The sequence below is a fragment of the Poecilia reticulata genome, linkage group LG5 (genome assembly GCF_000633615.1).
Source record: "Poecilia reticulata strain Guanapo linkage group LG5, Guppy_female_1.0+MT, whole genome shotgun sequence".
Taxonomy (NCBI): domain Eukaryota; kingdom Metazoa; phylum Chordata; class Actinopteri; order Cyprinodontiformes; family Poeciliidae; genus Poecilia; species Poecilia reticulata.
Window position 1 is genome coordinate 31,404,883 of NC_024335.1, and position 24,312 is coordinate 31,429,194.

The following is a 24,312-nucleotide window of genomic DNA, read 5'->3' on the forward strand; positions in this document are numbered from 1 at the left end:
TGGGCGCGCTGTAGTCACTTCGCGGGCTACCGTTGCATTATGGGAAATGTAGTGTTTGCAGGCAAAACACGAGCGGGCGGCTCTGGCTTGCGGGCCGGTTCTCATAGTAATTAAATATCATTCAGGGGGCCATAGATAATTGATTTGCGGGCCGGATGTGGCCCGCGGGCCTTGACTTTGACATATGTGCTCTAGCCAGATAAATGACACAAAAAATAGGTAGCCAAAACGAAATGAGTTTGACGCCCCTGCATTAAGGCTTGTAAATATAAAGTTTTTTGAATGAGCAGAACTGTACAAGACGGGTAACTTCCTGAAAAAGTAACACCAACATTTCAGGAGTAAATAGTCAGTGTTGGTATTTGTCAACTAAAGCTAAAGTACAGGTCCCGTCTTCAATCTAATGGAAAATCTGTGCATACAGCTGGAAATTATGGTGAAGGTGTGACTCTCTTTGCCCAAGAAAAATGTCAAACATGCAAAAAGTTGGTAAGTAGCCAATAGAGGGGTTTGAATACTTTAAAAGCAATAAAACGTTTTCCACTGAGATGGAGAGTATACCTTAGATATCCGACCCGTATCCTACCTACTTCTTGATTGAACTGAAGTCACTTTAAATCTAGATCTGCCAGAGTTAAGAAACGTTTCTGGCTGAAATTGCATTCCATTTTTATTTGTTTATATATTGGGATGTGTTTAATATAATCCATTCATGTCTATTGAGCTACGAGAATGTGTTTTACAGGAATGAAGTCAGCAGTTGTTATTCATAATAAAGTCGGGAAGGTGGATTTTTGTTTCCAGCATACAAAGCGTTTAGAGGCACGAAGCAATCAGAGCCAGTAGGACTTTTGAAATGAACGGAGTCATTTATTTGCTGAGGATAGCATATATTGAGCATTAATGTTTCTACGAGTCGAGTTTACACAGACGTAAATGTCCTCTTGTTAGGCAAACGTCCGCGGGTTCGTACCGGTGGCATTTCAAATTTGCTTTTTTTCCAGGTGCTCTATTGAGAAATTGGGTTGCATCCGCGACCAAATTGGCTGCAGCGAGCCCTGTCGTACTTAACCTCATGTTGAGTTGCCATGACGAGCGACAGCATAATGAAATGGATAACGCGAAGGTTTTAGTGGGTTTCATTTTAAATTCTTCCGCCTCTCTGTCTCCATTTCCAGCCAGCAATCTCTCTGCAGCTGTTTAAGTTGCCTTTTTCCCGTTTTATCAATTTTACATTTGACCTTTTTCGAAGCCAACACAGGCCAAAAGTGCCTTTTTGAAGAGTAAATTACAGCAGAAAAAAAAGCTATTTTGAGTTGTTTTGGGTCAGAGTGTCTTACCCTCTTCCAATGAGTCCTGCAGTCCTAGATTCATTTAATTGTGACTTTAATGGCCCACTTAGTCTACTGCTATCCGAGTGCACTCATTGATTGCCTGCCGAAATTCAGGAGAGTGGGGTGTGTCTGTTTGTTTTGCCTCGCTAATGGACACCATCTCAGCATGCACCTCAGCCGAAAGCGAGCGGCAGAGCAAACACAGAGATGAAAAGAAACATTTCCAGAGAAGAAAGAAAGGAATATAAAACGGTCTTAAAAAAAAAAAAAAATCAATGAATCATATTTTTGTCAGCAACTCGGGAGGAGTGAAAGATGAGGACGATTCTTAAGGTAACAATCAAACCAGGCCCGATAAAGCCTTGCTTATCAGACAGACAATCTGGTTTTAAACGATTCTCATAATCGTCGCTCGTAGCCATTAGTTAATTCTACAATAAATTAACCACAGCTGTAACAAAATCGCAGATGAAGCCGATTGGAGACGGCCGCTGGATAGAGAATTGAATGCTGCGTTTTAAGATGTAACATGGCTTTCTTTAGCAATGTTGCTGCTGTTTGATATTAGCAGTGAGAAGGGGCCTCAAGCTGCTGTCTCTCGGGATAGGTAGGGCAGTGAAGCCCGCACTCTGTGGCCAGCAGGGTATAATTACATTTTCCCGTGGGGCACCTCCGCTGCACCAACTCAGCCATACAGAGGAGAGAGATTGAAATCTGATTGCACTCCCGCGCAGCCATCAAATGTCCACATGTCAACGGTGAACGCGCGCACGACGTGCACGCCAGTCTGCATCTGGCACGAGCGAATGAACGAGCGCACACCCAATCAAAAGCGTTGCTCGTCGCTTTTGATTGGGTCGGATAGAACGACGACCGGATAGAACGCCGGTCGTCGTTCTATCCGACTGTTCTCGCAGAGGAGAGTCTGAGAGAGGCATTGTCGAAACGCCCTTCAGTCTCTCTTTTATTAGAGCTGACGGGAGCAGAAACACCGGTCTCAAATGCTGATCCTCTAAAGTTGCCTCATCACAGGATGCACTAATGGCGACTCGTATATTTTTCAGACGAACACAGAGTCGGTTTAGTACTGCTGACTATCAAACTGTGTTAAAAAACGATTCAGAAGAGTCGCTGTGAGGAAGTGAATAAATAGTGCAACAATAGCGGTTTGTCTCATGAGTTAGTGATGAATTTCTGGGGGGGGGGAAACTTATATATGTTAAAACATTTCATTTTCAGGGGTTTCAAACAGCCTAATTTAGCATTCAAGCTACTCCATGGGTTTATGTTGGTTCTTAATATTTCAACACACAATCATTTATTTCAAATAGGGAGCTACAGTCTGCTGCAGACAACGTTTAAATCAAAACGTATATTTGCAACATTGAAAATTAGGTATATCTTAATTTAAACCCTGTTACTGGCTCCAGTTCTGATGATGTTATTTTAAAATGACCCATATTTAATCCTGCTGCACTGTTTTGTTTTCCTCTTGTTTATATGGTTCTTACTGGGTTATCTGGCTTTTTTCCATCAGCCCAAAAGCATGCATTGTTTGTCCTTTGAGTCTCTCCGTTGCCCTGAGATTGCGCTGTCCAGGGCATTCCTCTGATAAATTCACGACTGAGTATGTATTCGGATTTCAAAGTCACGCTGTTGAATGTTTTCAATACTCTCCGTTATTTTTTTTAAAAAGGAACAAAAACATGAGTTTTCTTTTTACTTTGATCTGCAGTAAACAATTTGGTTTTATTATGTTCTAAAACTTTAAAAAGGCGGAAGATTTAGAGCTTGTAGGATTATTTCAAAGCCAATGGGAGAAAAGATAAACTAAGGTACAATATAACCACTTGAAAACGTTCATGATGATGCATAGAAATATTTGAATAAGAGCACAAAATATGTTTAGATTGCTTTCAAGTTGTTTTTATATTTCAACAAGCCGGTGTCCCAGCTGTACCTGAATGCAACCTGTGCAGCCGCTTTGATTATCCCGTCTCATCAACAGAGATTTTTGCATTTTAAACGACGTACAGAGTTCGGTCTGATTGGATGCTGCAGGTCTGAAGCCAGATATATTTTCTCCATTAACTGTGATGTCTATATTCATCTTGACTTTGTTTCTGGTGAGTTTTTCAGCTAAGTGTAGAGCCAGCTGTGTACTTTACTGCTTTATGGTGATAAAGTTGCTTGTTCTACATGTTTTATCCTCTCTAGCTGCATGAGGAACCTTCATGTTTCCACATAGCAGAGCTTAGCGATAGCTGGGAGTCCTGTTTTTTTTTTTTTTACTGTTTAAAGCTGCCCGCTGAACATGGCATTGGGTACATTTACCACATATACCATGTGCTCATGTATATAACAATGCTGTATTTGCTTCTTACTCGTGTACGGAATCAACAGGGTTGTACCGAATATTTTTGGTGCAAAAACTTGTGCTGTTACACTCCTGCTGGATGGGTGGTGAGTGTGCCTGGTCTGTCAACAGGCCACTTGTATAGGACCAAATACAATCTAAGGCTGCGTTCACACTGCAGCCTGAAATGACCCAATTATGATTTTTAGTCAAATTGGATTTTTTTGCCGTAGATGTCACACTTATGTGACCTGTATGTGATCTCAAGTCTGAACGGGCAAACGACCTGAAAGTGTCCTGAATGCGCAGTAGAGGGCGCAGTAATGTCACACATAGGGAGCGTGCGCAATGTTTCGCCAACAGTCATAAAAAGAAGAAGTGCTAGTGTTTGCAGAAGTAAACATGAATGCTAATGACTGAGCATAGCTTACAATTTTGAAGTTGTTGTCTGACCAGAGCAGCACTTTAACAACTAAATCCTCATTACAGTCCATCATAGTTGTTGTTTTTCTCTCTGCTTGCATTTATCAGGTACAGAATAGTGACGTTTGTCGAGTATCAGTAACATTCAGGTCGGATGAATGTGACATGGACATTCATCCGACCTGATGAATGTCGGATGAATGTCCGACATTCATCCGACATACGTATCCGATACATTTGAATCGGATACGTATCGGATACCCAAGTACCCTGGGTTGCATTCAAAAAGAATCCGACCTGTGTTGTTCAGACCATCAAGAACAGATCAGATATGAGTCGCATTACGTAAAAAAAATTGAATTGGGTCACTTCAGGCTGCAGTGTGAACACAGCCCAAGTCACAAGTCTTTGTTGGGTCTGCGGTTGAAATAAATCACCAACAGATCAAAACAGAGTTAACATGCTGACATTAGCTGCTTAGATTAGATTAGATAAGATTTATTGTCGCTGCACAGTAAGCAGTACAAGATTAATAGCACAGATCTGCTCAGGACTTTTAAAAACAAACAGTGACTCATCTTCTGTTATTGTAATTGGCTGAATTGGCTTTCTAGCAACCTATCAACATGTCAACAGGACTGAGATGGGAGTATATTCAAGTTGGTAAACTTGTATATTGAATCACATAACTAATAAAAAAATGATAATGTTACGGTCCTACACCTATAAGTTACTAAGTTTAAAAGCAAATAGTTGCCCTTGACGATATTAACTTTAATGAAGAATCAAACTTTGATTCAGATTAGCATGAATAGCAGAAAATCCCGATCAGCACATCCTTGTAAAAATCACTTAAGAATGACGTACATCTGTTTAGATGTCGTGGGATAGAAATTAAGCAGTGTAGTTGAAACACGTCTGAACAGCTCCAACAAACTAATGGGGATGCTAGATTTAGGCCTCTTAATGTGACCTTATCCAAACCATTATCTGACCACAAAAGGCTAAGCTTGTGGTAAAACGAGCAGACATTAGAGCTGCCCAGACGTCCTGCAGTGTCACCTTGACTGCTGATATCTGCCACAACACCGCCCTCCAGCCAGGGGAGGAGGCCCGGCTGACAACAGGTCCGTCAGTAGCACTTCGAGGGGTGGAGATCGGAGGAACGCGTTCCTCTGCCTTTGACAGCAGCTACAGCGTGCAGCATTAGCATACAATCCATATTCATGTGTGTTTTCCCTTTGACTGCGTCAAGCAGCTCCTCTCGCACATTTTGAGCCAATTTTACAATCAGCATGTCGAGCATTTTCTCCAGGAGTCCCGCGGGCCTCTTGTGTATTCTCAACACGGCCACAGCAGGGAAAAAAAAATAAAAAAATACATCAACAGGTCTCAAGGTCATTACCTCCTCTTTTATTTTGTCTGCATGTTGGCATGTGTGAGGAGTTCAAGTCTTTTAAAAAATGGTGAGGGAACAATAAAATGGAGAAAATGGCCGATGGTGGTTCAAGTGTTGTGCGTGAGCGTCATTTTAAGCAGCGTGCGCGTATTAGATGCGTGCGTGCAACTCATTTAGTGCAAGTCGGCGGTTGTGGTTTTATTTCTTTTCCCACAGCATTGGCGAGGGTAACCAAGCAATTATGCCTGGGAGAATGCGTGTGTGTGCATGTGAGCATAAACGTGTCCATCTGGGCGCAGAGTGCAGCATGCAGTTCCGACATGCCTTACAGGTAGAGTAAGCCAGAGCATCCTCCTTTGGTCCACTGACATTTCGGCGAGAAAAGAGGCCAGTTGATGTGGGGTTACAGCTTCTGTGAGTGTGTAGGAATAAATAATGAATGCTTAAAGAAGAGATCCCTGAAGCTTTTCTTTCCATTCATCCGTCCATCTCTGCATTCGTTCATCCACCCACCACGAGCACCAAAGACGGCATTCAGGGGCATTCAGAAGCTTCTGTCATAAATATTTCAGCCTTCAGGTCAGCGATCACACCCTCCTCCCCTCGGCTACTCTTAACCGCCACCGCTAGGTGATGACACAGACTTTTGACCCATAAAGCTATTGACAAAACACTGATGGTGAGTACATTCACCGAGACCAGTTGTCGGGAGGCAGGCAGATGCAACTGTTGAAATGGCGACTCTTGAATGAATGCCGACTGGTGGATACCTAATTGGCTTCAAAAAAAAAAAAAAAACGGTTGCCACAATGTAAATTATTCCCCACAGACCTGCACCAAACTTTAAAAGTAGTAGCATTTTCACTTTTGTTGTTTTTCTGCTCCAGGAGAACAAAACACCAAAACAGACAAAAGAACCATATAAAAGAAACATATAAAGTGCAATCTTATGGTCTATTCTCAAAACCAAAGATCCACTCAAAAACAGCATCAGCTGCGAGGAGTTGCTTAAAAACCAAACCGAGAGACAGAGATCACATGTTAACAGCATCCACGTTTGAAACTCAAAACTTCGTTCGCAAAGCGAAACGCCTATCCGCTCACTGCCCTGACTCGGAGCCAGATCCCGCAGAGCATCCGTTATGAGCGAGAGGTCTGATCTCTTTTAGCCCAATGAGCGGCACCGTTAGCGGCACGCATAAATCTCAGAGGCGAACAAAACGGATGAGAGCGTTCAAGTGTAAAACTGGGGCAAAGCTCCAGCACTGTACCTTCTGGATGCGCTACTCTTGGAAAGAAGGAAGCAAGTCCTGCAGAGGACCGAGATTCGGGTCGCGGGGAGAGAGAGATGGAGGGGAGGGCAGAGATACGTACACATGCTGCTGCATGTCAGCTGTTATAAACACACATTAGCCATCAGATATTTGTTCACGCACCTGTTTGGCCAGACTATACACCGTCCACTCCCGTCCTGCTCTGCTTGGATCCGGTCGGCATGCACTGGCAAAAGTGAGGAGCGAGTCTCACCCCCCACGCAGCCCGGTGCAGACAGCTCACTGTTATGGATGCACTGACAAGTGAAAGGAGGGAGGCGTGGCTTCACATGAGATAAATAAAAGAGGGAGGGAGAGAGGGTGGAGAGAGGCTCCCTCAATCTACAATTCAATTTTGCCCTCACTCTCTTTTCAGCGCCGTTTTCTCCTCCTCTTCTTTTAGCATATTCTCGCTCTTTTTAAGCACTCCCTCTCCCTTTTTTTTTCCTCCTTTCTCCCCCCTCCTGCGTGTTATTTGTCAATGGTTTCCATTAGTTTGACTCTTTCTTCTCCTGGGTTGCTTCCTGTTTATTCTTTCTTCGTGTCGCATTTTCCCTCTGCCTCTTCAGGCTTTTTGGGCTCTCATTCATGAGCAAACATGCTGCAGAGTTGCATGTGTGTATGCGTGTGTGTGCTTGTGTGTGTGTGTGCTTGTGTGTGTGCAGACACTGAACCAGGGCAGCTCTGGCCATCTGTTGGAGCCTGTGAGCTTTACCTATTCACAGTCTCATTAAGGCAGAGGCACACAGAGGAGCAAAAGAGAAAGGAATGGGAGGGAACGAAGGATCAATCTTAACACTGCAGGGTTGAAGAGGGAAAGCGCGGCGTGGCAAACACACTCTCTCTCTCTCACACACACACACTATATCTGTCAGGCTGGCACCTCTGAAGAGAGCTGGCATGGGCACGCCTGCTCACTGGGTTCAGGCATTGAAGGGGATTTGGCTCACAGCATTTGAGCACGCAGATAGAAAAGAAACGCACACCCAAATCAATTTATACAGAAACGGCACAAAAAGTAAAAACAGCCATGTTCGCAAAAAACACACACACACACACACAATATCAAAGAGGAACACTTCCCTGACAAAGTAGTGCCAAAAAAGTGAATAAACTTAAATGGACAAGATGATGGAAAACATGGGACATTTTTTAAAAAGTCTCTATTTGATAGTCGGCCTAAAAAAACAAAAACAAAAAAAAGCAAAAGGCATTTTCTAGCCTGGCTTCGGCTAGATATTCCTCCTGAGTGCGGGTGTCACCTCCTATTTCTGACCAGAAGGAAGAGGTGCGACGGAGGGTAGCAGAGGGCGGAGGCATCCGTCTCTGTCTGTTCCAGCCGTCCCATGATGGATGCGCCTGTTTATCCCTCTCTGCAGGTTATTTAGATGCAGTCACAGCCAGAAAGATTAGTGATGGGAAACTTCTGCACCTGTCTGCCTCTCCTCTCACCTCATCTAATCAATAACACTCTTATCTATAATCAGCATTTTGATGCATTTCTTCATGGAAATATGAAGAACAAAGAGAGAGAGAGAGCGAGAGAGAAAAAAAAAAAAAAGAGTAATTGTCCCACTCCTCTCGATGTTTTCAATTACAGAGTCGGCTATGGATCATCTGCGTGTCAGCGGGGCTAAACAGGTTATTTGTGTCGCTGCGGTGAGATGAAACCATGCTGAGCAGGGAAGAAAATAAAAATAAAAACGGCATTTCTCTGACCAGGATTGTTTCTGAAAGAGGCAAAAACAAATGGTTTACCCACAAAGGGAGCAGACAGCACACAGGTAGAAGAGGATGCTCCAAGTCAGACGAGAGGCAAATTGAAATTTCTGGTTTATGTGTGAAACAGTATAATTACAACATCCCCACAGTGAATCATTGAGGAGGCAGCATGCTGTAGGGATACGTTGCTTCAGCGATTACAGGGAGATGAAAACGAAGGGAGTCAGACAGGCTTTAAAAAAGACGTGCTGCTGACGCAAAGTTTCGCCTTTCAGAACAAGAGCCAGAATCACAAAGCCAGTACAATGGAAAGGTTTGGATGAAAGCATATTTATGTGTTAAAATGGCCTAGTCAATGCCCAGTATCCAATTAAAAGACTTAAAAATTGATGCTTGAAGTTTATATCTATCCAGTCTGTCAGAGCTTAGCGAATGTTTAATAGGACTTTCAAAACGTTCACGTTTTTTGATGTTGTCCTTTGTGCAACGCAAGGACCAAAAAGTCAAGACGACCTTTCAGAAGCTCACTTATTCAGCAATGATGTGTCATTTGTTATATAGCGACATTTTTAATGCAGATGGAAAGTAACAGCGTGATTCTAAACACCATCTTTTGGTTTTTATGACTGAATAGGACAGACAGACTTAAATGACTTCGCAAGATATTCCACTACCTGGACTGAACCATTATACACCCACGACTACAAATCATGCAAAAAATTTCAAATAATGAAAGTAGGTGTTTATAAAATTACAATACAAACATCAACTCATTCTACATTTAAAATAATAAGGAACATTTATCATATTATGAAAAACACAATTTAGGTAACACTTTATTTGAAGGTCTGTGCATAAGACTGACATGACTGTCATTTTAAACAGGACGCAACACCCGTCATAAACATGAAGAAGTCTTTACAACTGCTATCATGAAGTGTCATTCACTATATAATGGCATTTTTAATGGAAATATGCATTAAAAATGTATCACAGGTGTCAAATTTGCATTATTTGATAAATAATGACACTTAAAAGAAAAGTTACAGTAAAAACTTGCATTAAAAGTTAATTAAACGTGCCAACTTTGCATCAGAGGTAGAGCTGGATGTAAACAATGGATGAAGCAAGAAGTGCCTAGTATGAAAATAAATTATGAATGAATTCAGCGTCAGTGAAGCGCATCACATCACATCGCGGTTCCACCACTCCTGGTCGTAAACACAAGAGTCTGATTTAATTAACACGAACAGCCACACACACAAAAATTAAATAAAAATAAATTGGAATCTAGTATCAAGACCTGCTGTGTGATCGAAGCCTTACTCTCAACACGAGAACCAGGAAGCAGCAAGGACAGGTAAAAGACAGGAAAAAAACAAATTTCTTTCAAACAATTATCTTAGTATTCCTAACATTCATCGTATTTAACCCAAAAAAATGTGCAGTACATTAACACGGGTCTTGTATAAGGAAGGTGAACGCTGCTATGAAGTGGCGTAAGCTGGACGAGCGTGGCCACAGAAACGCACATCAACACACACAGACAAAAACCATCCATGTAATTCAGCTGATAAATGAATAAAGGCTTTAGCAGTCCTCCCAATTACCGTCTGTTTATTTCAAAGCATGATACGCCAATTTGAAATACAACAGGAGAAAATATCAGCTGAAATATTTATTCTGTGGCAGCGGTGACGGCTCGCCTTTAAAGTGCAAATCAGGTGGAGGCGCAACCTAAAAGACGTGCAGCTGTAATTACAGTGAAAGGTGGATTAAAAAGAGTTTTCCCCACCACTTCATAGTTAAAGCTGAAGTATGCAACTTTTACCAAAAAATTTTTTATATACATTTGTTAAAGCTATCACTAGGCCTGTCACAATAACAAATTTTGCTGGACGATTAATTGTCTAAAGAAATTATTGCGATAAACGATAATATTGTTTCAAGACATTTTGACACTGATTTAATGGAAATGACTAATAATACATGCGATTTCCTGATATTTATTTTCAAAATAGCACGTAACACTGGAACTGATAAACTAAATAAACAAAACAACCAAAATAATAACAAAAATAAAATGGATTCTCAGTCTCCATTAACAAAAAACTTTCTTGAATAAAAACTAAACAACATAAAGCCAAAGTGGAAATAAATACTGCATTCAACCAAAAGAGTGCAGATTATGAAGTCTGTATTGCCCTTCAGTAATCTCTAGATTTAAAAATGAGAAAACCGGCACATCTGACTACCTAATGCAGTAGTTCACACTACACCATTTTTTGCCCCTATTTTTCCCTTATGACAATCTTAGATCGTTGGCCGATCTAACCGATCATCCTGCAATGTGTGGTGTGTTACGGTAGATCGTCGTGGTCGCTCCGGTCTAAATCAGGGGGTTTTCCCCGACTGGGAGCTTAACGCTGAATGTGACAGGTAGCCAATCCGAAAGCGCGCATTCTCCTCTGCGCTTTCTTAGGGGAAATTACGGAGGGGAATCCCAAACAGCTGAAACCGCGCAACCCGAAATCCAGCGGACATCGGAGATGATATGTGGAAACAACATTAATATTTATTTAACGTTTCGTGCAAAGAATATAGAAATGACAAGGAGAGGAGCTGGAGCCAAATTGCTACCTTCGTTAACGTAACATAAATAGGTTATAATGATTTTCATTCAGTCAGGACTTTACCTGACTCTATAGCCACATACATCACAGGTAGATTCTAGTAAAGCATTAATTAATGCCTGATTTAAAAATTAGTTAACTGGACTTGCAGCCGTTATTTTGTGCCCATGTGGCTGGACACCACACGGCACAACAAACCCAATCGAACCGTTATACCTAGGATTTCTGTCGGCTAAGGTGTGTCTCAGGGTTTGAAAATGGGCCGACAACTCGTGTAATGTGCGCTGGACATTAGACTAAGGAAATGAGGAAGGGAGGGTCAGTGGGGAGCTGCTCAAACCCTCCACCACAATACAACCTGCCATGAATAGTCAGGCTAGTTAGCATAGCTGCTGATGATGGCAGATAAACACTTTTCTTGGAACAATAATTTGTTTCTCTTTCATTAGCGTATTTAGTAGCGTGCACACGAGGTTGATTGACAGCGCCAAGACCCACTTCCTGGCTCTGACTGGTTGTTTTTGACTGGAAGCAGCGCATTTCTTCTGTAGTAGCACTGAAGAAATGCAACCTTTTCACAGATCGCCCGTTGTATTACATTATCACGACATGGTGACGGATTTAACAAATGAGAAAAAAAAAATCAAACATATTTCTGTAAAAGTTACATCCTGCAGATTTAAGTACTACTTTGTGCTTGTGTGTAAAATAAAATACCAAACAATAATTTGCTGTTTGTGGCTATAACACAGAAAAAGGTGGAAAAGGTCAAGGGTCATAAAGACTTGACAAGATATCGTTGTGGATTAAGATTCTAACAAATATAAAGTCGAGAAGTTAAATTCTCCAACATGTGCATGTATTAGTCACATAAAGAAGCCATCTTATGGCTCTTACATGCTAGATTACAGACGATTCCCCAGACACAGCCATGTTTTTCCAGAGCCATGCCGGCATGCCAACACAGCAGCCCAGCGACACCACTTAAGCACATGGTTTATTCATGCTCGCTCTCTCTCGGTCCCTCTCAAATGCACTTAAAGCTGTGTCATGCTGCTGACTTCTAATTGGGCTCAAAACAGATCAACAGAGATGCGTCTTCCATCAAATCAATCATGAACAGAGCAGCGTTGCTTATGCAGCTAGGATTCATCTCAACAGATATCACACCAGACAGAAAAGTAATAAAAAAAGCACCTCAATAAAAGCTGTAAAACATAGAAAGGTAGTTAGTACACACTAGAAAAAAAAAGTCTTAATGTTAGTCAAAAAAATAATAATAATAATAATCACAGTTTAAAGCCTCAGAGAGACACCAGACCTTGGGGAACACATTTTGCTTTTCTGTTTTCTGCTTCATTGAATACAAAGTGGGAGAGGCCTTGTGAACAAGTCTTTGCATGATAATGTCAGGGCAGATCCATAAATAAAACTGAAGGATTTCTCCTCAGACAGGACAGAAAGACAGCCATGTTCTATCAGGCCAAGATCTTGTCCTTGGCTTCAAGTATGTTGTAACAAATGAATTTGTTCCTCCTCGTGCACTTTGTGGGCCAGGCTAATAAAAATATCCCCCTGTCAGTTGGTGGCGTAAAGAGGAAAAGGGCTCACTGCAAATTAGGCAGACCACCTCAATGCCTTCCTTTCACCAACTCTCCCGTCTCTCAGAGTTTTACTCCTATTATTTTTGCAGCCTGGGCTCGTTGGTTCAAGGCTGACTTCTCCTCATCGCCGCCGAACAGGCGCACAGACATATCCCCAGCGGGCTGTCCTCTGTTCAGCATAAATCCCTTGTTGAATGTCTATGTCACCATGACTACATTATGATGAGAAACAGAGCTGGCGAGGAAAAGTCCCAGAAGCTAAAAATGTAAAGACTCAAGGACAAGGGATTGGTAGAGCCGAGGAGAGAAGTCCTTGTGTTGCGGAGCCTTTCTGGTGTAAAGCAGCACACGGGCTGCAGCAGGTTCCCATTTATCCTCTGAGTGCATTGCTTGAGGCTTGAGGCAGGCAGACGCATATCTGTGCCTCTTACCGAGCATGCTAAGGCTCAGACATGCTCTAAACTTCAGTTTGCATTCATAGAAAATGTCCTGACCAACTAAAGACACAACCGTCACAGGGTTAAACGTAGCCCACGTCCAGCTGTGCCCGTCACTCCAAGACCACTTTATGCATTCTAACACGTCAAACATCGCCCTGGTATAATAAATTCAATTCAGCTCTTCTGTCAGAATTTCCTAGGGTGCCACTGAGAACATAAATAGCAGAAGCACGTGTTGTTTTTGATGCATTGTTCCACATCCTCGGGTAATGCCATAATTCATTCAAAAACAACAAAAAACACGAGAAAGGCAAATTAGTTGTTTCAGCTGAAAATGTGTGACACAATGTAAGGTCTTTGGTATCGTCAAGGCTGTGCTAACCGGATGTCACGGGACGCACAATCCAATGAATTTACCTAGTCAGATATTGGCAAAATTTACTTTATTCCATGCATCATAGTTTATACGTCAGAATATCTTTATAACTGAAAATGACTTAAATATTGTCGCTCTTGTTGAATCACATCCTTTAATATTTCTTGTTATTGTCACATGAATGCAAAACACTACGCTGATTTCATTTGCTCTTGATTTTTAAAATACGATGCCAATATTTCATCTAAGAATACCTGGGCATAAGATTCATTCGACATGGGCAGAGAGACTGGAACAGAATCAGTTCATTTCCAGGTTGACTGAGAGGAGGTATTACACCTAAACATCCACAGGTAGCCACACTATAACACTCTTCAGTGAAAAAGTTGTTACTGACAGAAGATTCATGTTACAGTGCTTTGAAAATGTAACTTTCTCCCTTGCAGATTTCCACTGATCTTGATTTCTTGTCATACTTAAAAGTATAAATCATTAATTTCGTCAATTGTCTAAAGCCACTCAATCCTTATAGCGACGGCTGGTGGTTGCCAGTGTTGCTCTGTTGTCCTATAGCCTGACCAGGCTGCAAAGCAACAGTTAAACCAGCTACGCTGCTGTGATTTTGTTATTGAAGGAATGAAACTTTCCCAGTCAAACTGGCCGGATATGAAGTAGTTGGGAGGCAACAACTGTCTGCCATTATGTCTTTAGCATCACTGGATAAATTATACTCTTCTTTACAAAATCGTTTTTCTTTGTGCTTTCGGACTATGCAGTCGGTCGGGGATGTGGAACCAAAGCGGGGTGGCAACCCTTCATTTGGATAGGACATGCAGTGAAGAACTCTGTTACGTTCCTCATGGAGGACCAATGTCAATAAGCACAGTTGTTATTAACTTGCTTATATCTCAGATCAAAAATTGGGGAACGGTTTGCTGTCAACACTGTGTGCCCTATACTCCTCCAGTAGCTGCTTCCTGGGCTTGTACCCCAATTTTAGCTGTCAATTCATAGTGGTTACGGTTTATGACTACCTTCCTAGGTGTAATACTGTTGTGGACTTCATTCTCCATCCATGTTGAACCTTTCAGATGATCATGAGGCGTAGTAAAGATGTATAGACTACAGAAAAAAACGGATCCTCTGAGAAGGGAAAAAGATGTTTCTCGATTGTTTCTAATTTATTTCAGATCGGAGTATCAAGTGTTGGTTTTCCAGGTCTTTCAGCTTGTCAGCCAGGTTCCTTTTGAGTGCATTTTTATTATTCAGGTCTGGTAGTAATCAGGCCTGCATGTGGCTAGTGAAATTGAACAAAAAAAAATGCCATTAATCAACGTTAACTCATGATTTAACAAAGAGGGCAATTGCTTTTTCCAAATAGAGCTGAGTTGCTTTGAATTGCTTTCTCTCCTTAATAAATATAATTACCATTTCAAAACTGCACTTTGTATTCAATCAAATTTTCTTTGTATGACTTTAAGAGTTGTTTGATGATCCGAGTTACTTGAGATAAAATACTTTCTTCTCAGTGATGCATCTTTGCTGTCAGGGAGGTTTTAAAAACAAAATCCGAAGAAGAACAAAAGCTGTAAGAGGGTGTTTAAAAGGAAACTACTGTTAAACATGTTTTCATACAGGCAGCTCGTAAACGATAACAGGGAGTGAGACGTAAAACAGACACTGAGCAGGATGAATGTGTTGCGTCAAAGTTGCTTGGTTTTATTGTGTGTTGAACTTTCAATGTCTGTCCATTAATGAATGTGTTGCACTTAGAAATGTAAACTTTTAGGAAATCTCTCAGTTAAAGTCTGTATGTACTAGTGAATTCAGACTGAATTGACACAGATTGACAGACTAAGGGTTGAGATAAATAATCCCAAATCATTAACATATACAGACGAGAGTATAATTACTCTAATCACTGGCAGATTTGGATTAAAAATTATTTTCATCCAGCCAAAAGGTTTGAATCTGGTAAAGGAAAATATCCAATTAAGATTATCTAAAATTGCAGTACTTGTTTCCGTTTTAACAAGAGTGTGTATATTATATTATATATCATGTTGTCTGAAGGGAGAAGATAAGTGTTGGGATTAATAACCCGTTTAGAAAATAGTAGTTTGTTGTTGTTTTTTTTGCTGCAACAAAGAAAAATCTCAAGCTGTGACAAATGTAGAACTCGCACAAAAACTGAAAATGAGCTGAAAAAGAATAAAATCTTCTGTCGTTTCCTCTTTCTGAAGACAAACAACATAAATGATCAATAGTCAAACATGAAAAGTTAATTCAACCTGACAGTTAGAAGCTGACAGAAAAGGATAGTTTGGCAAAGGAAAACTGTAAACTAATTGGATCCGTCATAGACACAAACACACACCCACAGAGGCACACACACTTTGTTCCCGTCCGTCTGTTCTCCAGCGCTGCAGAGGTTGTGGAAGTGTTGGCAGACCGTGGGATCCGCAGATCAAAGAGCAGCCCCCCTGTTGAGGACTGCAGTCCCAAAGAACACAAGCCGCTATGGGCAAGAGCCAGCATCACATCCCCAGCTAATTAACCAAACCCCCTTTGACACCACGCTATTTGCATTCTTGATGTACAGCACTTGGAAAGTATCTGCTTCACATATTAAACAAGAAGCTTGTGGGTTTGTCTAAAAAGGCACCCTGTGCTTTCAGCACAAATGCATTGGTAATCACTTTAAAACGCTGTGAGAACAACTACACAGAGAAGGTTAATTACTCAAAAAAAAGAAAAAAGGTGAATTTAAAACTTAATTAAAACAAAAGACTTGTGCGAACTTGATTGCTCTTGACTCTGATACAGCCTGGCACATGCAGTGTGATTTTGAGGCAACCCACAGTTGAGGGACAACGAAGGACGGCTAAGTCTCGAGAGCTCTGAAGTGTGGCCTTTCGATCTCACCACTCACTGGAGTGAAAGAGTGGCGTGAATTATGGATCAACCGGCCCTAAACGGCCATGTAGATCAGCGACGAGTTGTGTTTGGAGTCCTCAATAATTCATTACTTGTTTGCTACTCAGTGGACCCAACTTCTCTTCTGTGTGCCTCCTTTGTGTCTGCAAACAAACACTGGCTGGCGTGTGGGGATGTGAGCAGAGCAGCAGAAGAGCCTGCTGTGAAGACCGACATCAGAAGGAAAGGTCAACAACGAGGCAACGGGGTGGGGTCAGGGATAGAGTTAAGCAGGGCCAGGGAATAAAGCAGTATCCCAAGATCTGAACATCTCACTGCTGAATCTATCAATCAAAATACAAGTCAGGACCGTGTATCTGAACTGGCAGACCAAGATGGAAACTCTGGAGGAGTTGCAGAGAAAGCAAAAGGATCCATTAGTTATGCACAATTTAAAATTAGTCTTTATGGAAGAGGGGGTCAAACAGAAAGTTGTTAAGGAAGAGAAAGGTCAAGTAGTCATTTTGCAGTTTCCAAGCATTGTAGGAGTCACAGCAATCAGAAGCTCTTCTGGTCACATTAGCTACTAAAATCTACTTGATGAATCATGGTGGAGGAAACAACGTGCTATCTTTCATCTGGCACTGGGACATAACACTGCAAAAACACAAAATATTACCAAGTATTTTAGGTCTAGTTGCTAGTGCAGATATCTTAGTGTACTTGAAATAGGAAAAAAATTACTTACAAGTAACTTTTCAGCAACATGTAGGAGCTTGTTTTAAGTCAATAATTCCTTAATATTGAGGAAACTATGCTAATTTCACTGGTAGATTATTTCACTTATAACATGGGTTGTTGTTCTAAGTGAATTTATCTGCCACACCTGATAATCGAATTATAATCAGGTGTTAACATGGCCCAGTCAAAGTTCAGGCCTAAATCCATTTGTCATCTATTACAAGACTTAGAAGTTGATGTCCATCCAATCGGAGATGGAAATATAAACCAAAAATGTATGAGCAAAAAATTCACTCTTTACATGTGTAAAAGTGATCTCTCTCCCTACCTACCCCAAAAAGACTGAACTGTAGAATAATAATAATAAAAGAAAACATCTGTCATTTTCCTTCCACTTCAAAATGATACACAATTTTGTGTCAGTGTTTGCAAATAAAACACATTGAAGATTGTAGTCGTAAAGTGATGAAATGCAAAACAAAAGTTTGACAGGTACATTTGCAACGCACTGCACTGTATGTGAGCACAGTCTAAGGCGAAGCTGCAGGATTCTCTCAACACACGAACCACTTACTGCCAACAGTCTCCAATGTGCTACAACAGAACGACGCCTGTACAGCATATTAATGAAGTTATCTGTGTCTGTCCACTGCATCCTACAAAAACTGTAAGGACATGTCTTCCTTACCCTGTGGCCATGTCTCCATGGGTTCCCCAAAACAGCCAGCTAAGCAGACTGCAGTCAGGAGGGAGGATATGAGGCGACTCCTCCCTCTACCCTGCAAGGAGTAAAATGATGAATTGTGCTAAATCCTATTTGGCAACTCAAATAAAAAGAAAAAAAAAGACAGATTAAGCTAGCAACGCAAAAGCCAGAAAAGAGCTGATGCAGCCAGAGCAGAGGAGGCCCCATTAGAGAGAGGCTCCTGTCTGTCTTTCTGTCCAACTGGGTGACACCCCGTCCCTTAATGAGCTGTCTGAAGTGAAACAGGAGAAATACCAGCACAATAAATTACCAGGCTTATTTCTCCCTGTTCGTCTCCCCGTAGACATGGCTGAATAATCTTTCTATCCGGGGCTCACATCATCCACAATGAAACTCTGTCCAAGCACATGCTACAATCTGCAGGGCTATTTACATAACTACATTTGATGTTTCCAGCCAAATGGGTGACATGTTTTTTTCTACAGTTAATTAGATTCTGGAATTAGTTTTTCTAAAAGAAAAAAAAAAACAAAAATGAGGATGATTTCTCTTGTGCTTAGAATAGGAAATATTCCCATTTGGAAGTGACAAGATAAAATTGTGTATGGGGCTAATTGCGTGGCAGCAGTGGCAGAATTAGAGCTGGAGAGAAAATTTATTTATGCAGTTAGGAACTAATACTCTTTTCCAGCACGAGTCTATTTAGCATGCTCGCTGTGAAGCGCTCACTCCGACATGGCGAACCTCATTAAGATAGAGCAAAGTAATTCACTCGAGGAAAAGAGCTAATTCCTCATATCTGTCTTTTCTGCTCGAGATTTGAAGACAAATTGAAGTGAGGTGCAAAGGGTGTGGACAAGCGAAGGCAGACCTTTATCCTGACATATTTAATGCAGATTAAGGAGTCAGCGGTGAGAATATAACGGCACCATTAAACCAATGTTGACATAATTAGAGAGCAAGCAGAGTTTTATTCAAGCCAACTCTTGACAAACCTGTCAGCAAAAAAAAGTACATCTACACTCACCTCCAAAAATAAAAACCTCTTGAACTTTTTTATATTTCTTAAAGCAACAGCTTGTAACTTCTGTGAGTTTATTTTGTGATAAGCCGACAGAGCTTATTGCAAAGTAGAATGAAAATATTGGAAAGTAATGCTGTATTGCACATGTAAAAACTGATGAGTGCAGCATGCTTTTATACACAGCTCTCATAAATCAGAGCCTTGCAGAACAACCTTTTGTTCCATCTCTTTGGGTTTTATCTCCAACTGATTTTCACATTTACCAATTCATTTTTTTATGCTCCACTAATAGGGAACAAATGTCCAGAAAACAGCCAAAAACACTGTGTTCCTTAATATCAAGGCTGAAAACTCACCTATTTCGAGTTGCCTTTGATTAATAGTAAGTGGAACTTTGTTCAGTCTGATGTGGATTTGGTTTATTATTCTGATTATGACATTTAACAAAATTATTTTTGACGTAATTTCTTCTACACTTGAGATAAGGCAGAACTAATTTACAAGTAACTTTTTAATCAAGATATAGGAGCTTGTTTTAAGCAAATAATTCCTTAATATTGATTTTTAAAATGAACTAGTTCCACTGGTAAATTATTTCACTTATTATTATAAATGAAATAATCTGCCAGGGAAATAAGCACTTTTTTAAAATCAGTATTGGGGATAATTGACTTCAAAACAAGCTCCTATATGTCACTTAAAAGTTAATTATGAAATAATTTTGTCTTACTTCATGTGTACTTGGATATTTGCACTATAAAGTAAAAACAGTTGGTAAGATTTTGTGTTTTTGCAGTGCAGCAAACTTTAAACAGGTCTTCTAATGACCCTAACTTGACAATAACTTTCTTTTTGCCATTTTTTAGGGAAATGTTTGTCGAAAGAACTACTCAGTTATTCACACACCTGCGCTGTAGATTCCTGCAGATCATCCACAAACACCACAGGCCTCCTGGCTGCTTTATTTGCTGTAGAGCAGGGGTGTCAAACTCCAGTCCTCGAGGGCCGGTGTCCTGCAACTTTTAGAAGTGCCTCTGCTGCACCACACCTGAATAGAATAATTAAGTAATTAGCAAGGCTCTGGAGAACTGAGGAGGTAATTAAGCCATTTGATTCAGGTGTTTTGTACCTGTGGCACATCTAAAAACTGCAGGACAGCGGCCCTTCAGGACTGGAGTTTGACACCCCTGCTGTAGAGCCATAATAACCAAAGCTTACTTTAACTCTCCTCAACTTCATTCCTGACCCGTCTTCTGTGTTATTTGATCTTCATGATGCCGACATTAAATTACACACAGGTGTACATACTTATTCTATGGGCTATTGCTTACACAGGATTATATTTACGGTACAATCTATTGAGGTTTATAAAGGTTGTAGTGTGACAAAATGAAAAAAGGACCAATAGGAGGAGTAATGTTGCAGGGCACAGTTTGTATTCAGTCTATGCCCAACTAATGAAGAGTTGAGCTCATATCAAGCAGAGGAATAGGAGAACAGGCAGGAAAGAGACAGGAAAAAGAAAGTGACACAGAGGTTGGTCATCCGTTAACAGAGTAGTTCACATGGGATGTAGCATTTACGGAGAAAAGCCAAATGCCATAACAGTTAATCAGGCCTTGAATGCCATCTGCTTCATTACTCTTTACAACACTGCTGTGGAGCCACATTTCAAAAAATGGATGTACACTTTTCTCTATATTTGCAGGAGCAGCAATATGTGGATAAAATAATGTCACTTGTCTCCAGACTGATGTGTCAAACTGGGACACACGCAGAGAAAGGGAATGAATACATCATTTACGCAACCCACAGCAGGGCCGGGAGATGCCACGCCGTTTACTCTGCGGGGAGTTGCAAATTTCTTTTGAATAACCAAGGTCTAATTGACAGAAAAACAATGTGCTGTCACTTTGCTGGTGCGACTGTCATTAACACATTTGTCTTTTTTTTTTCTTTTTTTTTTGGTACGTGCTCCAAGGCATTATTGTTTTGTTGGCCCCGATCCCTCCCCAGTGCAGTGAATATGTTTTAAAATGGTTGTGAGCAGAATGTTGTTAGCTGCGCCACGCTCCCTGGGGGGAACAAAACACGGGAACAATTGGCTCATTAGAAGGAGAGAGAGACTTCAAGCTGCAATATGGCTGGAACACACTCAGAGGAGAGACACAAAGTCAGCCAAGGAAGAGCACAGATGGATAGGTGGGAGGGTACGCTGGGAGAAACAAAGGCACGTCAACGGAGCAGAGACAACTTTGTGTTCGCAGCAAAACGACGGTGAGACTGGCGAGAGAGTGAGAGATTCTCGAGACGATCTGAAAACATGAACGCGTCTGAAAAGGAGAGCGGGAGGAGTTAAATGTCACGTATATTGGAGTCCAATAAGTTAATCACGTAGTCCTAATTGCTTCTACACAAATACAAGACTCTGGAATTAGTTTTAAGCACCAGGAAGGTGTGGGTATTACAGGATTTTGGTAAATTATAGGTACTACAAGGCGGCATATGCCTGTAACCTTGAATTGTAAGATAACGTTAAAGGACTTTTTTTTTTTCTATCCCCATACACAATTTATAATACCTTATTTCATTCAATTCACACACACACCTACTCATACTGGAGGCTGCTGAGGCCGGGGATTAAATCACCTTCTGACCACAAAACCATAAGATCGACAGTCAAAGAGCTTCACTGCAGTGAAGATAAAGTCACCCCTTTACCCATTTCAAATCAAACTAATTTTGATGTCAGATAAAAATAACCCAAGTAATGAGTAATGTTTTTATTTACCAATGGAAAAGAAAAAGGAACTCAGGCCAATCTGGTGTTTTGCTAAGATAAATATATTTTCCACTATTAAATCATGAATTAACTGTTATCCACATTTTGGGTTGAATTTTGTCGAGAAGGGGTTACAAAGGCTTTGGGGTCCTAGTGACGCGCAGCGAAGGCAATCATTCACACATAAAGAAAACACATCACAGGACTGAACCTTCCCAGGAGGAGCCATAATTACTCCAGCAGCACATTGAGGCAGCGTAATGTTCTGGGCTGCAGTGCCGCTTCAAGAGCTGAACGACTTGATGATGGAGCCATTCAGCTCTCTCCTAAATGTGTTCCACAATTATTCCATCAAAAAATAAATTAAGTTGTGTTCAAAACTTTTGCAATTGTAATATTTTTGTTTCAAACAAAAAGGAAAATAACTTTTCACTTAAAAAGCTAGCAGCAAAGCTAAAGTGGGAAAACACACAGGACTTCGCTGTTAGTTAATAAACACACGAAGGCATTACGTAAGTTTTTAACACATATTTCCTCCAGATACATTTGGTATTTTCCACGCTTAATGCCACTCGACAAAGGTGCGCTGGTTAACGAATTCAACATAAAGACAGGCGAACATTACACAAGCCTAGTTTATGCACTTTACCTAATGCTAACATTAGCTAGCATGATATGCTAACAGGGACCAAGGCAGACAAGATATGCGACTGTCGTCATAAGATATGTAAGATTTCTTCTTTGAAAAAGGGCAGGACACTTTAGTAGCCGTTAACCGTGAAATTTTGTGGAGCTTGCTTACCATTCACATTCTGTGTCCCGTCACTGAAGCGAGGGAGCAAACCCTGCAGTTCAAGGCAGAGTTCTGACAGAGCAGAAAGTAAGTCATCCGCTTTAGTCAGCGCTAACCAATAGGAACACATCTTGCATCGCTCGTCTGTAGATGTTCATGTTTCCACCAATCAAAACTCTTCGGGTTCAATCAAAAAAGGGACTGTCAAAAACTTAGACTGTCAACCAAAACATTCTGACACGCGCAAATAAAAGTTTATGTTCTGCAAATAACTTTTTCACTTCGTGAGACAAAAATTAGTGATTTTAATTTTTAAAAAAAGTTTTTTTTAAACAAAACGTTTTTTGTTTTTTAGATAAGTTTTCGTTTTTAGTTTGAAACAAAAAAGTTATTCCAATTCCAAAAGTTAAAAAAAATTATTTTGTTTTAGATTTTTTTTTTCATTGAATTGAAACAAATTCAACTCCATATAGTTTTAGACTTGGGCTTTTTTTGTCAATGTGTCATTTAAATACTGAACCTTTTTAAACTTGACAACTCAACCAAGAAACAGGTAAACAAATATAAGCATAACTAAATGTAGTTCAAAAATGATTTGATCATTTGGTTAAACTAAATGTGACTTTCAACATCTGTGTGGGGCTTAATTTGGACATTACATTAAAAAAACTTTATCTCAAATTTTTCCAGTATTTATAAAGATAAGGACTAACCAGCCTAAAACGGAAAATAAAAGCATGACCACAGATGTCCGGTAACTGGGAAATTTATCTGGCGGTTGTGAGTTTCCTTTCAAGCTTTGAAAAAAAAAGTAAATTAAAAGATCAATGTTTTTTTTTTGTTTTTTGTTTTTTTTTACTTTTAAAGAGGAAATTGAAAGCAAAAGACAATGTCCACTGAAGAGAAAATGTCTTACTGCACTTATCGAAAACCTTTGTACAAAGAGAATGCCAATATGCAGTTTTAACAGCAGAGCAGCTTTTACTCCATCTGCAGTATACAGACTCAAAGTTTCTATCTTTTAATGACACACAAAGTCCACAAAAAAACAAGATTTATGGACTCTTGGAAACTCTCCAGTATAGGAAGAATAAGCAGATTTTTTCCCATCATGCCATTTCTGAGTACTTTAAAGGAAAAAAAATCAATAAAGTTTAATAAACAGTCTTTTTTTTTCTGTCCACATCCTGTGCTGCACACCACTGTCATTTCTGATGACTAATAACACCCATACTCTTTGATTAATGTGCAATAGAAAATGGGTGTTTTAGTGGGTCAGCTTTTACATGGCAGCACTCCAAATATATTTTTTAATCTGCAATAAAGCCCTCCACTGGAAGCAAACAGGACAGCTGCTGCTATATTTACGCTCTTTATGCTCCTTGTGTGTGCCAGCGTGTCCTCTCTCTTTGTTCCCAACTACCTCAACTGGCTAATGCACACATCTGTTCTCCCCATTGTTGCTCCTTATGTCTTTTACTTAGTGGCCACTGAGTTACTCACAAGGTCACTTAGTATTAAGGAGGCCTGACACTTAAAGCTTACAAAAGAGCTGTAAAATCATGTCTATCCTTGACATTTTGCTGTGCTTCAGTATAGTAACAGTTTTTTTTAATTATTTTTTTGTAGAAAAAAGTTTTAATTGTTAGATCAATTGGACATTATTCAACTTTGATTGGATTTTTTTTTTTTTTTTTGAAAATTAGCTCATTGACTTCACAGTGCAGCACCGGTAGACTTCTAGATGAAA

The 24,312-nt window shown here is 40.4% G+C and overlaps 1 protein-coding gene across 5 annotated transcripts in view; it reads right to left on the minus strand.

The window, feature by feature from the left end:
* Positions 1 to 22,657, minus strand: part of sulf2a (sulfatase 2a) — a 73,575-nt gene extending 50,918 nt beyond the window's left edge. For 2 of the 5 annotated variants that reach the window (XM_008410558.2, XM_008410555.2), the window contains exon 1: positions 6,949 to 7,104. The gene's annotated coding sequence lies outside the window, so the exon portion shown is untranslated. Of the gene's footprint in view, positions 1 to 6,948; positions 7,105 to 17,945; positions 18,037 to 22,571 lie in introns of those variants that run through there. The other 3 variants (XM_008410557.2, XM_008410556.2, XM_008410560.2) reach the window with 3 other exon arrangements.
* Positions 22,658 to 24,312: the final 1,655 nt, after the last annotated feature.